We start from the raw sequence: 14,243 nt of genomic DNA, 5'->3' as shown, positions 1-14,243 counted from the left end.
CAGAAGAACAGCTAGGGAAAGCTACATGTTACTAAGGCTTGAATGAACTCAGAATGCAGAAACAGTAAAACATTAACAGACATTACAAAAAAAAAATTCTGAAAGAAGAATGAGCTCCTTCTTTAAGGCTTGAAGATACAGTGGTACACTCTAGTTTATGCAACCAATCCAATGGCATTTTCTATGGCATGCACTTAATAATTACCTGACTGCTGAACAGGTTCATTTTGTCTTGGGTACAAATCAAGCAAGCATTGCAATGCATTGCAATTTGGAATATCTACAGTCAGCACTTCAGTTGCTAAAGGCTGCTCTGATTTGTGGTACAGAGCTACAGCTGATCCCAGATTTCTTAAATTGTATCTATATTGGGGTAATCTACTCAAAGAAGCTCTAACCTCTTAGTAGTTACCTCTACCCTTGACTGTAAAAATTAGTGAATAAATTCTTCAGATAAAACATGAGTAGGTGTTTATAGCTATATTTATAGCAAACTCTCCAGTAAGAAACATCAATCTTGCTGTATAAGCTCCACTGACACAGCTGATGCTAGTCATGGATCACTTCTCAGTGGGATGTACATATATGGCCACACAGCACAGGCAGTGTTGCATTTCTCTATTATGGTTACTCCAGCAAAACAAGCAATCTGTAATGCAGCAAACACTGCTGAAACCTCCAATGGCTCATTCATCTACAGAAATAATTGAGATATTACCACCATTTTCTGTTAAAGTATGGAATTACAGATGTCATTTCTTTCCTCAACTATGGGAAACTTCCCATTGCATGACCAGTGGTGGTAAAAGGTTGGTTCCCAGGCACATCTTATGTGCATTTAGTGAAAACAAAGAGTAGGCCTTTGATGTTTCTTCCTAGAAAGCAACATACAGCTGGAATTCAGATGTTAAGGAAAGACACCCGTTTTCTCAAAAATTCGGGATAAACGAGCTAGTTTGATCACCCTGGCTTTCACTCAGGTTATCTTTCAATGTTTAAGGTCTCTGTTAAATTATTCACCCTGGTGAGTACACATTTTAATTTGTCCCACAGAGAGAGATAAAAGGACACCCAATTGCTTCACAGCTATTTCTGACATGGATTGGCTTCTGTTGTCCTTTAGTAAGCAGATGCCACAAGATTGACCACTGGGGAGCTATTTTATGGTTGTACTTGTTGGAGGGACAGAATTTGTTCTCAGATGATTAAAGTTTCTCACTGAGGCTCTCTTTCTAGGAGTACTCAGTGCACAGCAGGGCTGTTAAATACTCAGCAAACAAAAATTAAGAAATGCATTTCTGCTTTTTTCTACAAAACTCTGAAGTCACAGAATCTTATTTTCAAGTTGTAATAGAACACTGTCCTGCTTCTTCCACACACGATCCTATACTCCACCATCTCATGGTCACCACAACCAAGTCTTCCCCAGCTCTCATATCCCAAACCAGTCCTTCTTTCTTAGTTCAAGGTCCAGCAGCACAGATCCTTAATGACTCTTCCACTACCCCTGTCTAAAAGTTACCATCAGTGCTATGCAGGAACCTCCCAGGCTCTGTGTGTTCCTATTGTAATGATCCTTCCACAGGAGGAACATTATTATTATCATCATATTGCTCAGTTAAAGGTTGTAGCTTGGTCCGTAAGATTGTTTCCTTGCATCTCCTAGGAAGGAAGAATACAATCATTTCAGAGGAGCAGGTGATATGAGTCCATAACATGGAATAGTTGGTAACAACTGTTCATTATTGAAGGATGAACAACCTGAATTGAGATTGAAGTATTTTAAAGAAAATTAGGGCAAATTACTATCTGTTCAGACTATCTGTTATTTATAAATATTAATAGATGTTTTTGACTAATTTTTTTAGATTGGAAGAATTGTAATAAGGATAAATAATTTGCAGGGGTGTGCAGCTCATCATGGGATAGTCAGTATTGCATGGGATGCTGCAAACCAAGTGAGGTTGTACATTTATTCATTTTAAACAACGGCTAATAGATCCTGCTCTACAACCACAATCCATTGGGCTTTCATGACGGTAGCAGGCAAACACTAACACTTGTCACTTCCCAGTAACTACTCCTCCCAAGATAATACATCCTTCCAAGAAAAGTTTATTCTTGCTTTCCAGATAGGGAATCTCAGGGGGAAAAGTAATTTTTTTGCTCTGACTTTTCTTATGCACTGTATCATGTTTTGCTAGCAGAGCAAATAATAGGTAGGACGGTCTGGAGGATAAAGGACTGCTGGGAAGGAGGGCACCAGGGGTCTCTGCGAGGGGGTCTGCAGCAGTTCAGGTGTTTTCAAGCAGCAGCAGTCCAGCTACTGGGCAGTGTGCATGCAGAGTGACATGGGTTGGTATTTGAGATGCTCACTCAACTTTTGCGCAAGGAGCAGCTCTGGCCCCAAAACATATGCAATTGCTTCTTAAGGAGTTTTCTAAACCAGACCAGGGACATGCAGAGAAAGAAGTTTCTACTAGCCCAGCCTGCCAGCCCAGCTCAGCAGCATTCAAAGTAATCGTCTCCACAAAAGAGTTCACGTGCTGTGGCCCACAAGGAACTTGGCTTTTCTGGCACGTCTTTATGTACGCGCACTGGATGTGGGTGGAGGGTAAAGTAGGGGAGCGGGAACTAGAGCGCAGACTTGTATCTAAATAAAGTAAACAAGTGAACTCTATTTATCTGGAGCTGCCAGGCAAAAGCAATGGCAAAAGTCTTTGGCTCATTACCAGTGCCTGTGACAACATGCAGAGTTAACTAATGCAGCAGATGTAGACCTAATCAGTTCATGGTAAACAATACATTGTGAAGTCACTCCTGCCAAGATGTGGGTTTGTTCCTTTTGTTTTTACCGAAAACATAAGTTGAGGTTGATAACTCAGATTGTTTCCTCTTTCATTTACTCTGATTACATTGTTTCTTTGGTAGAGCCAGATTTACCCCTTGTCAGTTCTCTTTATATCTTCATCCTGACACCATCTTTGCTGCTGTTTCCTTCCATGGGTTTTCCCCTTGGGGAATCTGAAGGAGATTTTTTGTGCAAAGTCTGGATTTAATAGGGAACCTTGGTTCTGGAAATGTAGGCCTGTATGGAAACCTGCCTTAGGTGACACTTGCAAGGAGGCATTCAAAGTCTTCACTTTCGACTTAGAGATGTGACCATCCCTTCCAGCCCTGAAAGGCCTTTGTGGATCCAGCCTTCAGCCTGAGTCTTTGTACCACAGCCACAGCCAAATGTGAGCAGTCATTGTCTTGTGCCTTCGCAATGCATGAGGCATGAGACAAGGAGAACAGAAACACACACAGTAATCCCAGATTTGATGCTGATTTATGGTCAGATGTTGTGCAACCCATCTCTGAGGCTGGGAGAGTCTCCCTGCCAAGGGAGGGCACTCCCAGCAGGTATGTGGGGTAGACAAATAGGAGGTTAGTGTAAGTATTAAGGACAGCTGGCAAGGGAAGTAGGGCAGAACAAAAGAGCTCCTGATTTACATACTCCTTTCTACTGTAGATAAACACCTATTTCTACCCTTGAAGTATGTGACTGCATTCAAGAAAAAAAAAAAAAACAAACAAGTGGATGAGTATCCTTCACCCAACCTAGGATTCAAGCCTTTAAAAAGGTGGTGAAAGCTTTTTTTCTCTTTTGAATTATGTACCTCTGCTTTTCTTCATATTAAATTGGAATTTGCCTGACACAGCATCACACTCTCTCACCTAAGGTAGTGCAAGGATGCTGAATGTTGTTCAAAGCACCTTGAAACCATCCAAACATCTCTTCAATAGTCTGTTTTCTTTGTACAGCTGCATTGCTATTCTTCTGAAACTTCAGATCTGTGGTATGAGACCTGACATTTTCGAGTGAACTTTTTATCTTCTCATTGCATTGTGTCTACTGAAATTTCAGTTCTATCATGTTTTTAGCCACGTTGTGTTCAGCTTTTTTTTCATAAGGAGACCACATGAGAGTGTCAGCAACACAGCAGCTGCTAGGTAGAGCTGGCTGGATTATCTTGTCAACTTATGCAACCAGCCCTACAACATGAATCATGTTGTTGACTGGACCATGCAAGTACAAGTGTAATCTCTTGACCATTCTGTGTTTTGATTCAAGCAGATGTTAAAAGACTGGAGTTAAACTGACACAATATTTAGGAACTGATGTGAGACTTGTATTTTAACTTGTGAACATACTTAAAGGATTATTTTTAAGTGATGCACCCAACACACACACCCCCCCCACACACCACCCTCAAATCAACTATCTTACAAGACTGGATGCTCACATGTTCAAGGGAAAGCATCCTAACATCCTTTGACTTTACACATAATTTTTGGGGTGGGTGAGGCAGCACTGACGTCCAAAGCACACCCAACTACAGATGACATCAATGTCCACAGTGGAAAATAACATATTTTTATCTGAGTTCAGATAACAGGACAATATAATTTAATTCTCTAAAGACATTTTCCAGTGTGGAAATTCTGCAGCTGGAGACAAAGAGCTGACACTGTCTACCTGTTAAAGCCTTTTAGAAGTTTGCAGATGGATCCATTCCTCCTGAAATGGATTTTCATGTTATTTCCGCGTTCATACTTTCGCCACAGGTTACAAAGCTTCCCTTTTTTCACTACCCAGAGCTGCCCTGTGTATTGTTCAGATTTAAATGAAAACTTGAACAGCAGTACCTGACAGAATTTGATGTGCAATTGGATTTTAACAGATTCACTTATTTTGCTGCTCTCTCATGAAGTCTCTATAAAGCAAATTTTTGTATTTCATCTTAGAAGTTTTGGTCAGTGCTGTTGCTACTGAAAGATCACAGCATCCAGGGCTCAATTGGATTAATTCACCTGTGCACTGCAGTACCCCTGAGTGCGTCCCTGCCTCCACTTCCCTTTGGTCTTTTCCAGTAGAACCTCTAATCCTCTCTAGGTAGTCTCCTTATTGTTGTGATATTTGTCCAAATTATCCAAAATTATTGTCCAAAAAGATCTGTTAGGATGTTATTGATCAATATAGTTGCATTCTTACTTTCTTTGTTCTTGACAATCCTGAGCAACTGATTCCCAATAAGCACCACAGTACAATCCAATTATTTTGTTCTGTCAGCTTCTAGAAAAGGGAGGTCCTCTTACTTTCTCACACTTAAAAAGCCCAGGATCTGCTGTTACTTTGCAGGAAGTGTAAACAAATCCAATAGGTCAACCCATTTTCCTCTTACAAGAGTGGGAGATTTTGAAAAGAAAGAAAGGAAAAAAAGGAACCCCAAACCACAACAACAGAAATGCAACCAACGACAGCTTTTTCCTTCTTGCAAAGGCAGCTGAGTCAAATGCATTCAATACAAAGGTTACAATGTGGCAGTACATAAACCACCTGAAATTACATAATATATTTCATAAACTGAAACTGCAGCATATAAATAATCTACTTGTCAGCATAACATGTTGCTGGGTCACTTGCTGCTTCCCTCACTATAAAAAACTTTTCCAAGGAACAAGAAACTGTCTTCCAAGAGGAATCAGAGAGAGAAGAGAAGCAGCATGTTAACACTGAGCAATGCTATTATGCAGAATTACAGGGAACATACCTAATGACAGGGAAATATTTTTTTAGGAAATCATTAAGAATTTTACCATGAAGGTTAATACTTTTTCTAAAGATGAAGAGAATTGTGTTAATTTTAGGTGTTTCAGGAATTGTGTTTTTTCTTTAGGAACCCAGTTGCAAGGGGCAAAGAGTACCAATAGGTTTTACAGCCTCTACCTACAAATAACTTTGTTAATGCAGTCAGATTAATCCACTTTTTAGGTTGAAAACTTTGGAGTGTGAATTTCAGAGGAAGCCCCACAGATACTTGAACACATCCCACAAGAATATTTTCCTGTCAGGACAAAAGCAAAGCCTGAGAGCTTACTGACTGCTCCTCAAAATGGTTGGGCTTCTTCCGGCTCAGGCTAGACTCATTGCTGGAATACACCCAGCCACTTCTTTCTTCTAAGCACCTGTTTATTCATATGTGTTGAAATATATTGCCTTTGTCAGAAACGTCCTGGAGATACCAACAAACAAATGATTGTCTGTGGCCTTGTAGCACAAGAAATTTTAGTTCTGTAATGAAAATGACTGCAGTTCTGGTGCTGAAAGCTATCCTGAAAAGAGTGAGCAGGCTCACTTTCTGGCAGCTGAGCCTGGAAACATCTATTTTCAGATGTTTTAAAGAGCCCTAATCCTGGCAGATGGGTTCTTTTCCATCAGTGGGTCTTTTTATCTTTTTTTCTCCCTCCTCTCATAAGACTGGAAACTGAATTGCCATCTCTCACTTTCTGCCTAAAATCCTTTTGCTGAGGGAAGGTTGCAATGAGAAGGAGAATAAAGGATATTACATGATTGAGCTCTTGCAGTTTCCACTTAGAATCATGGAATCTACCCATCTTTAAAAACCTCCAGGGATGGTGACTCATCCACTTCCCTGGGGAACCTGTTCCAACATGTTACAGCCCTTTCAGTGAAGAAATTTTCCCCAATTTCCCATCTAAACATTCCCTGCTGCAACTTGAGACCATTTTCGCCTGTCACCTGTTACCTAGGAAAAGAGACCACCCCCACCTTGCTATAACCTCCTCTCAGGCAGTTGTAGGATGTGAGAAGGTTTCCCCTGAGCCTCCAGGATAAATAATCCTACAGTCCTCCTCCACTCCTCATGGGATGTAGGTTTCAGACCTTTGACAAGTTTTGTTGCCCTTCTCTGGAGGCACTCCAGCACCTCAATATCTTCACTGTAGCAAAGGACACAAAATTGAGCCTAAGGTTCTTCTGGTAAGCATGACTGCTAGGTATGGAGATGGTAATGATCACAAAACCTACCACACTTTTTATAGTAGTTTAAATGTTTAAAAATAATATGCTGCCTAATCAAAGGTTATATTGTGCTCCATATATTGGAGCAAGACTTAATTTTCACTGCTTTCTGAGCTGTCAAAGTTTGCAGAGTATGTAGTTATTTTTTGACTGTGCAGTTTGATGAATTAACAAGTTTTACAGAAAGAGCTGTTATTAATCAAATCAGTAACAGGCCTAATGGGTTGAAAACAGGTCCAAAACTCACAGCTTTGCTACTTCTTTCTTTGCTTGACACACTGATACTTCAGTGAATCAGCTAAACTCTTCCATCTGTAAAAACAGAACAGCTATGAACCTTTGCAGATATCAATCAGATTTTCACACTTATAATTTGTACTTCTTTACCTAAAAAAGCTATATAATATGATGATAAAATATCAAGTCAATACGTGTATAATTCTAAAATTCTTTACAATATCATTCTAAAATATCTCCTTACAAGTCTGCTTATAAGGAGATCATCAGCACATTGTAAATCTAGTGATCCCACCCACATGCTATGTGAAAACCTTGTAAAAGAAAGATTTCAAATCGCTCAACCTAGCCAATAGATACACTACATATGCAGGAAACATTTTCTATAACAGAAGCAAAAGCACAATGCAAACGCAGAGCAATCTTTCCCTATAATCTATACTGAAAGCAAAAGAAAAAAAAAGAGTGAAAGGGCATGCAAGCAGAATTAATTGCTCTAGTTTTTGTTTGTTTGGAAACTGATGCAGAACAGATTAGCTTGCATGTAGTGCTTTCTTCCATAAACAAGCAATTACATTTGGTCAAAAGCAAAGCTGTTTAAAACACTCCTAGCTAGCTATAGGTAAAAGCTCAGGAAAAAAAGTAGCCTAAAATGGATGTTATTATGGAAAATAATAATAAATGCTTGTTATTATGGAAAGCCTTTAAGACCCTTGAACATTTTGGTAATAGGCTGTTAAATCATCTTCCAGAGAACAAATGCAGCATCAGCTTCTGAAATTGCTTGAACTGGAGTGGCTGAGAACTGATACTTTGTGTATCAGAAGTTAATCCAGGTTCATCCATCCAAACCTGTCAAAGCTTCAGATGAAGCAAGTACTAGAATAGGGCCCACATTTATCTATTTCAATACTGGAGTTAAAAACTCTTAAGTTCTATATTTAACCTTGTATATTGTTACAAAAAAAAAGTGCTTTATTATTAGCAGTCTCTAGGACATCTTTTTAACTGACATAATACTGGTCAGAAGTGATTTCTTGACCAATTCCTGCTACTGCTGCAGCAATACCTCTCTTTTGCTTATGGTAAAAAATCAAGTATGTCCAAGCAGAAATGGTTTAGCTGCATTCTCTCCACATGAAACAAATACATTTTTCATTATACTGTACATACTGTATTGTTTTGTACTTTGCAATTCTCTTTCTGATAAAATCACATTGCTTGTCTATTACCACCTCTGTATTACTTATTGGTGTGTCCCAAAAATAAGTATCCCCAGATACATTAAGCATCATATTGAAACAGATAGATTTGGGGTTTGAGAACATTCTTAAAAGGGGATGAGAAAATACAGTTAAAAAACAAACTATCATCCTTTTGCTCCCATATCCATTCATTTACAGTTCCTGGAGACAAAGAGCAGTTCCTGCATTCTACTAAAATGACTTCCTATTCTTTCTGTTATCAGATAAACTGATCTTCTAACACTGCCTCTCAGCCATAGGTGGTTTTGTTAATATTCACACTGACCTTTTCCTTTATGGTTCACTTGGTAACAGCTGGTGCTGGATATCTGCCTGGGGCTTGAAATACTCTATCCAATAACCCTTGAGGAGTTCCTCTGAAGGCCAACAAACCTTTCCAGAAAAAAAAGTGTTAGTGTTCAATTGCACTCAGCTGAGACCCCAGAGGTTTTTCATATGGCAACAGAAAAAAACCTCAGCATGTTCAGAAATCTTGTACAGAGATGGATGCTGTCCCACCAAGGATCCTCACTAACACCCCCCATTTGCTTCATGGGGTTATTAATAAGCAGGAAGACACATCTCTGGTGCAAGATGCCCATGGTCAGAATGGATTGAGGTGAGATTTAGGACATCATTGTACTACAAGTGCACAGTTGAACATACTTGTGTCTATCTCACCTTAAACATGATGAGCTGAACCATGACATATCAAGAAGAAGTTCTGTCTGGTGCTGACCATGACTATTGTTTGAACATCAATGCTGCTGACACATGCTTTGAAAGAGCAGCTGAACCCAGAGAGGGACTTTGGCTAAATGGCTTATCACAGGGAAGAAAACTATCTTTTTTTCTCCCCCTGGAATGCCACTGGAGCTGAAAAGAATGAAGATGGCCAAAAAAGAGTGTTCAGGACTGGGCCTTGCAGAGGGACTGGTGAGGAGAAAGACCAGTGGACTTTATCTAAAGAAAATAACGATACAGACAGAAAAAAAATATTTCAGCAGCCAGGCTGCCAAAAGTGAGCTGACTCAAAAGTCACATGGAAAGGTCAGTCCAGGCAGAAGGGACACACTGCATCTGACTTATCTTTTCCCTTCTCATGATTAAATATGTGTTTTTCACTCCTGCTGTTATGCAATGCAGCTGTACAGTATGAAACCATTGCCACATCCTCCTAACAGGTGCTGCCACATTTTGTATCGGGGTGAAGCTGGAATCATATTAATTGTGTTTGAAATTATTTGGGATACAGACGTACCATTTAACTTTCACTGTAGTGCCTCTCTATTTTGGGTTTTTTAACAGCAGTTTGACATATCTGGTAATCAGAACAGACAAATGGAACAGAGATGCTTAAACACAGCCAATCTTTCATGTAGTGGTTCAGTTCTCCTAGCAAGGAGGTTTTAAAGAGTTAACGTTTCTGTAAGGAAGAAGCCAGGCCTGAAGCAGGGTCAGGAAGCTGGATGATCCCTCTTATGATCCTTGTGGATCTCTTCCAACTCAGAATATTCCATGATAGTAAGATGCTAATACTGCCAACAGATAAATAAAAAATTATCAATTATTCCTAAATATAGGAATAATTGAAAAATGGTTCTGTTGACAACTGTATATATTATTTGCATGCAATAATTAAAAAAGGGAAACAACAATTTAGTGCAGATTTTGGGCAAGAATTTGTAAACTTCAATGGCAATATAACACATCCTGCTAGGAAATGAGGGAGATCTGTTCATGTCTTAATTTACATATAGTGATATAACTAGCTTAGGATAGAGTCAACCTGATATATATTAGTCTTAAATAAAATGAATAAAAATTAATTAAAATATACAAAATAAATGGACTAAGCAAATGGTGTTGAAATAGGTTGAATTGTAATGTTTTCTATCAAATATGTAACTATTTGACAAATAACTCTGATGTAATGTCATGTGTACTTGACTTGCAATTTGGTAGAAGGGGAAAAAAAAAACAATTAAAGACTTACAAGCTTTAGAAGGACCACACCTCAATGAACAGCTTTTACAATTAAAGAAGACAACAAAGTATACTGCAAACTTTTTCACATACTTATTATTTAAATGAACTCAGTTTGCAGTACAGCCCCACTCAGATATCTGGAACTTCAGCCAGAACAAGAACAGCTACAAGAACTTGTATCCTGAACAAGAAGAGCTACAAGAACTTGCAGCCATTCCTAGGACATGCTATATGAAGTTGAACAGTTTAAAAATGACAAATCAGGACACAAGACGCATCATGGGCAAAATTCAGTTAAGGAATTCCAGCTTCTAAGAACTTCAGCCCAGGACTTTGTTGCTTTTGACAGGATGAGACAAAATACAACTTTCATGCTGCATGGACCAAATGATGTACCTGTGTTGCAGAAGCTGATAAGTACCACCCAAAACTGAGTTCTCATTGCTACCTGAAAAGTGGAGGCAGAGAAAAGGAACAAGATAGAAGTTTTAGAATATTCAAGACACTGTTCTCTCAAAGAAGCATCCCAGGAATTTCTTTATTTATAAATTTCAAACCACTTCAAACACTAGAAGTATTAGGATGCAGTTGCCTGGAAACTGCTTCACCAGCGCTTGTGATACAAGTTTCTGCTGTGATTAATGCCAGGCTGAAATCTGGCTGTTGAACACAAGTCTTGTGATAAGTATCAATGTGCTGTCCTGAGTTAAAACCCAGTCAACAAGACCACTTCCTAAAATTATCATGTTACAGACTGCATTTCCCTGCTTTTCCAAAACATAGTTAAAAAAAACATGAAACAGAATAGGTTAACAGTAACTAACATTAGCTTAAGACAGCTAATGATTTCAGGATTTCAAGTTTTGCTTTTAGCACTGAGACCTAAGAGAGACCACTAGCTCTGAACCAGGTTAACCATACCTGAAATAAATTGTAATTAAAAAACACTGCATCAAAACCTTTGGAATTCAGCATAGTTGATAGTGCTTCACGTAGCTGCTGTCAGGGATTAAGAATCTGATTTGAATTTCTAGTCAGAATTTGCCTTGCTTCAGTATCCAATCTCTATTATGTCTTCCTTAACCAAACTAGAAAAGCCTCGCAGCATTCTCTATTCACTTAGAAAAAACTGATTTTGGGTTGTACACTCCTCGAATTTTTACTTGTTAAGTTGAAGTGCTGTTCCCCAGATCTCCTATCACATATTCCTTGAGTATGGATTTTTGTGGCCCTTGTATCAATTCTTCAGTACAACATTTCAAAACCTCAGCCCCAGTGTTGACCCAGTAACACAGTGGTTTAACAGTGGTTTCACAGGTTCTGTAGGACAAGGGATAAAATCACCACAACACATTCTGTTTACATCCACTTCCTGCAGTAGTTCTCTTTGCCACAAAATTACATTAGAAGTTTGTTTATGGGAAGCTCCATGTTCAGCAGATTCCTTAAATCCATTTCACTGGTGCTATTAACCAAGACATAATGTGTATATTTAAGTTCTTTTCCTGTTCCTAGAAGCACGACTTTGTAGGTGATTACACTAGCAATAGACACTAGTATACTATGTTTAGAAGTATGGTGCAATTAAAACAGAAGAGAGCAACCTTTGTTTACATGCAATTTAATAGGCAGGGTTTTGTCACATTTGTTTCTTGAATACCAGTGAAAATGTTGAATAGTACCACTATGACAACAATCTTTTAGAAGGACTCTGTCAATGGTCTCTAAAAATATTTGCCAGGCTGCACTTCAACATTTGGACATAGCTCTGTTATAAAGGCCTGCCCATGTCACACTGCTCCAGGGAGCTGAAACAGACATTAAGAATGGTTTGAAGGAAATATGAGTGAGAATTATTTATGTGAAAGCACAAGCAGCAGCACAGTTCCAAGGAACAGCATGAATTGATAACTGAGGACATGACTAACAGCAATTACACTAGTAAATGCTGAGGAATGTGCTGTTTACATCAAGACAGGAGGACAGAGCTCTGATAAGGCCATGGTAGGGTGACTTGTCAGCAGAGGACCCCAGGTCCAATAGCAGGAGGATGGCAGCAGGGTTCCAGCATAGTGCATGCCTACTGCTTCTTACCCCAGCATGGAAAAAAGCCAAAAAGTTACTGAAACGAGGAAACACACACAGCTAACAACCCTCCCTACGATTTATGGATGATGAGGTAAGCAAGATCATGGTGGAACATCACCTTGTACTAGCTGATGGATACAAATACCTGGGTGGCTCTGGTATTTTTATCTGGTATTTAACTCTGGCAGGCAGCTCAGCCCCACACAGGCACCTGTTCACCCCCCTCCTAACGGGATAGGGGAGAGAACTGGAAGAGTAAAAATGCAGTAACTTGCCAAATAAAACCACAACAACAACAGGAAAATAATTTTAAAAGCTAAAAAAAGGCAAGCAAAGATTAAAAAAGCCCTAAATCAAGAGAAGTGTTGCCAAAAGCCTAATTGCTCATCAGCGACAGATGCTCAGCCAGTTCCCAGGCAACTGCTGATCCAGCTGACCTCCCTCCCCTCCAGATTAACTCCTGAGCTCAATGTCATATGGTGTGGGATGTCCCTATGGTCATTTGGGATCAGCTGTCCCGCCTGTGTCCCCTCCTCCCAACTCCTTGTGCACCCCCAGCCTGCTCCCTAGTGGGCTGAGAGCAGAAAAAGCCTTGACTCTGTGCAAGGGCTGCTCAGCAACAGCTAAAACATCCCTGAGTTATCAACACTGTGAGGCACAATTCAAAAACACCTATACCAGATACCGTGAAGAAAATTAACTCCATGCCAGCCCAAACCAGCACAATGAACAAGTTTTCCATTGCCAAGGAAGAACCCCAGACACATAGCACTTACTCAAGGGTCACCACTCCTTTTCTCCCACGGGGACCTCCAGCCTGCCTGGAGTAGCTGCTTTGACATGGGCTTCTTGGCGTTTGTGAGCACGTGGGTGTGAAAACACAGATGGGTGAAATCTATCAGATTCAACATGAGGGACTGAAATGGGTTGTGTTTAAAATAAATACCAGGTTCCCTTCCCTTCTGGCCTTGAGTTGAATTTTGTCCCATTAATTTCATCCTGCATCTTTTTCTATAAGAATGTTTTACTACTGGCTGTGAGCCATTTTCCCCTGAAGATTGCAAGGCGAGTTAATCCTCCAGTTCTGAGCCCACATTTTAACAACACAGCTCTTCACCAACACATCACAGCCTCTTGCTTTACCAGCTGGTGCATTCCTTCAGTTCTGCTTCAGTTCCTGCATTTTGGATTTCCAAAACAGATAACAAACAATTTTAGCATAGTGGGTCACCTCCCCTATTTTTTTCTTTCTCAACTAAGTAAGTCAAAAAGAAGAAGAAAAAAATCACACTCACAGAATTTGTCTAGGTACATTCAAATAATTTTTTCAAGGCTTTATTGTCTATTGTGTATGTATTTTTATAGTCTCCTAACACACTGTGATGAGAAAATATTCAGCTGTTTCAAATTATGGATGCAGAATAAGGATCCAACACTGCTGGCAATGAAAGAAAAAAGCTTTAAGCACTCTAAAAAAAACAAACCCTTCAACAGGCTGTTGTTGATGAAGAGTTTTTCTTTCCTGACACAGGCCTTTAAAAAGTCGAGGTAGTAAAAATTGCCTATGTTGACAACTTTTCCATCTCATTACATCAATTGTAAAAAGGGTTGGTCCCCTCAGTGCCTTGTTATTGACTACTATGGGTAACGTGGCTACTAAAGCTTCACTATATGAAACATATTTCTGGGCTTGTCCCTCCCCAGGCAACGTTCATGTTCTGAAGTTATGGAATGAACAATGAATTGAACAGTTTTGCTGAACTAAGGCCCTTTCCTTGCAGTTATCTGTGCATCCTTGGGAACTTCTTATCTCTTCC

Source organism: Fringilla coelebs (genome assembly GCF_963513975.1).
Source record: "Fringilla coelebs genome assembly, chromosome: 2".
Classification (NCBI taxonomy): Eukaryota; Metazoa; Chordata; class Aves; order Passeriformes; family Fringillidae; genus Fringilla; species Fringilla coelebs.
This window is presented reverse-complemented; position numbering follows the sequence as displayed.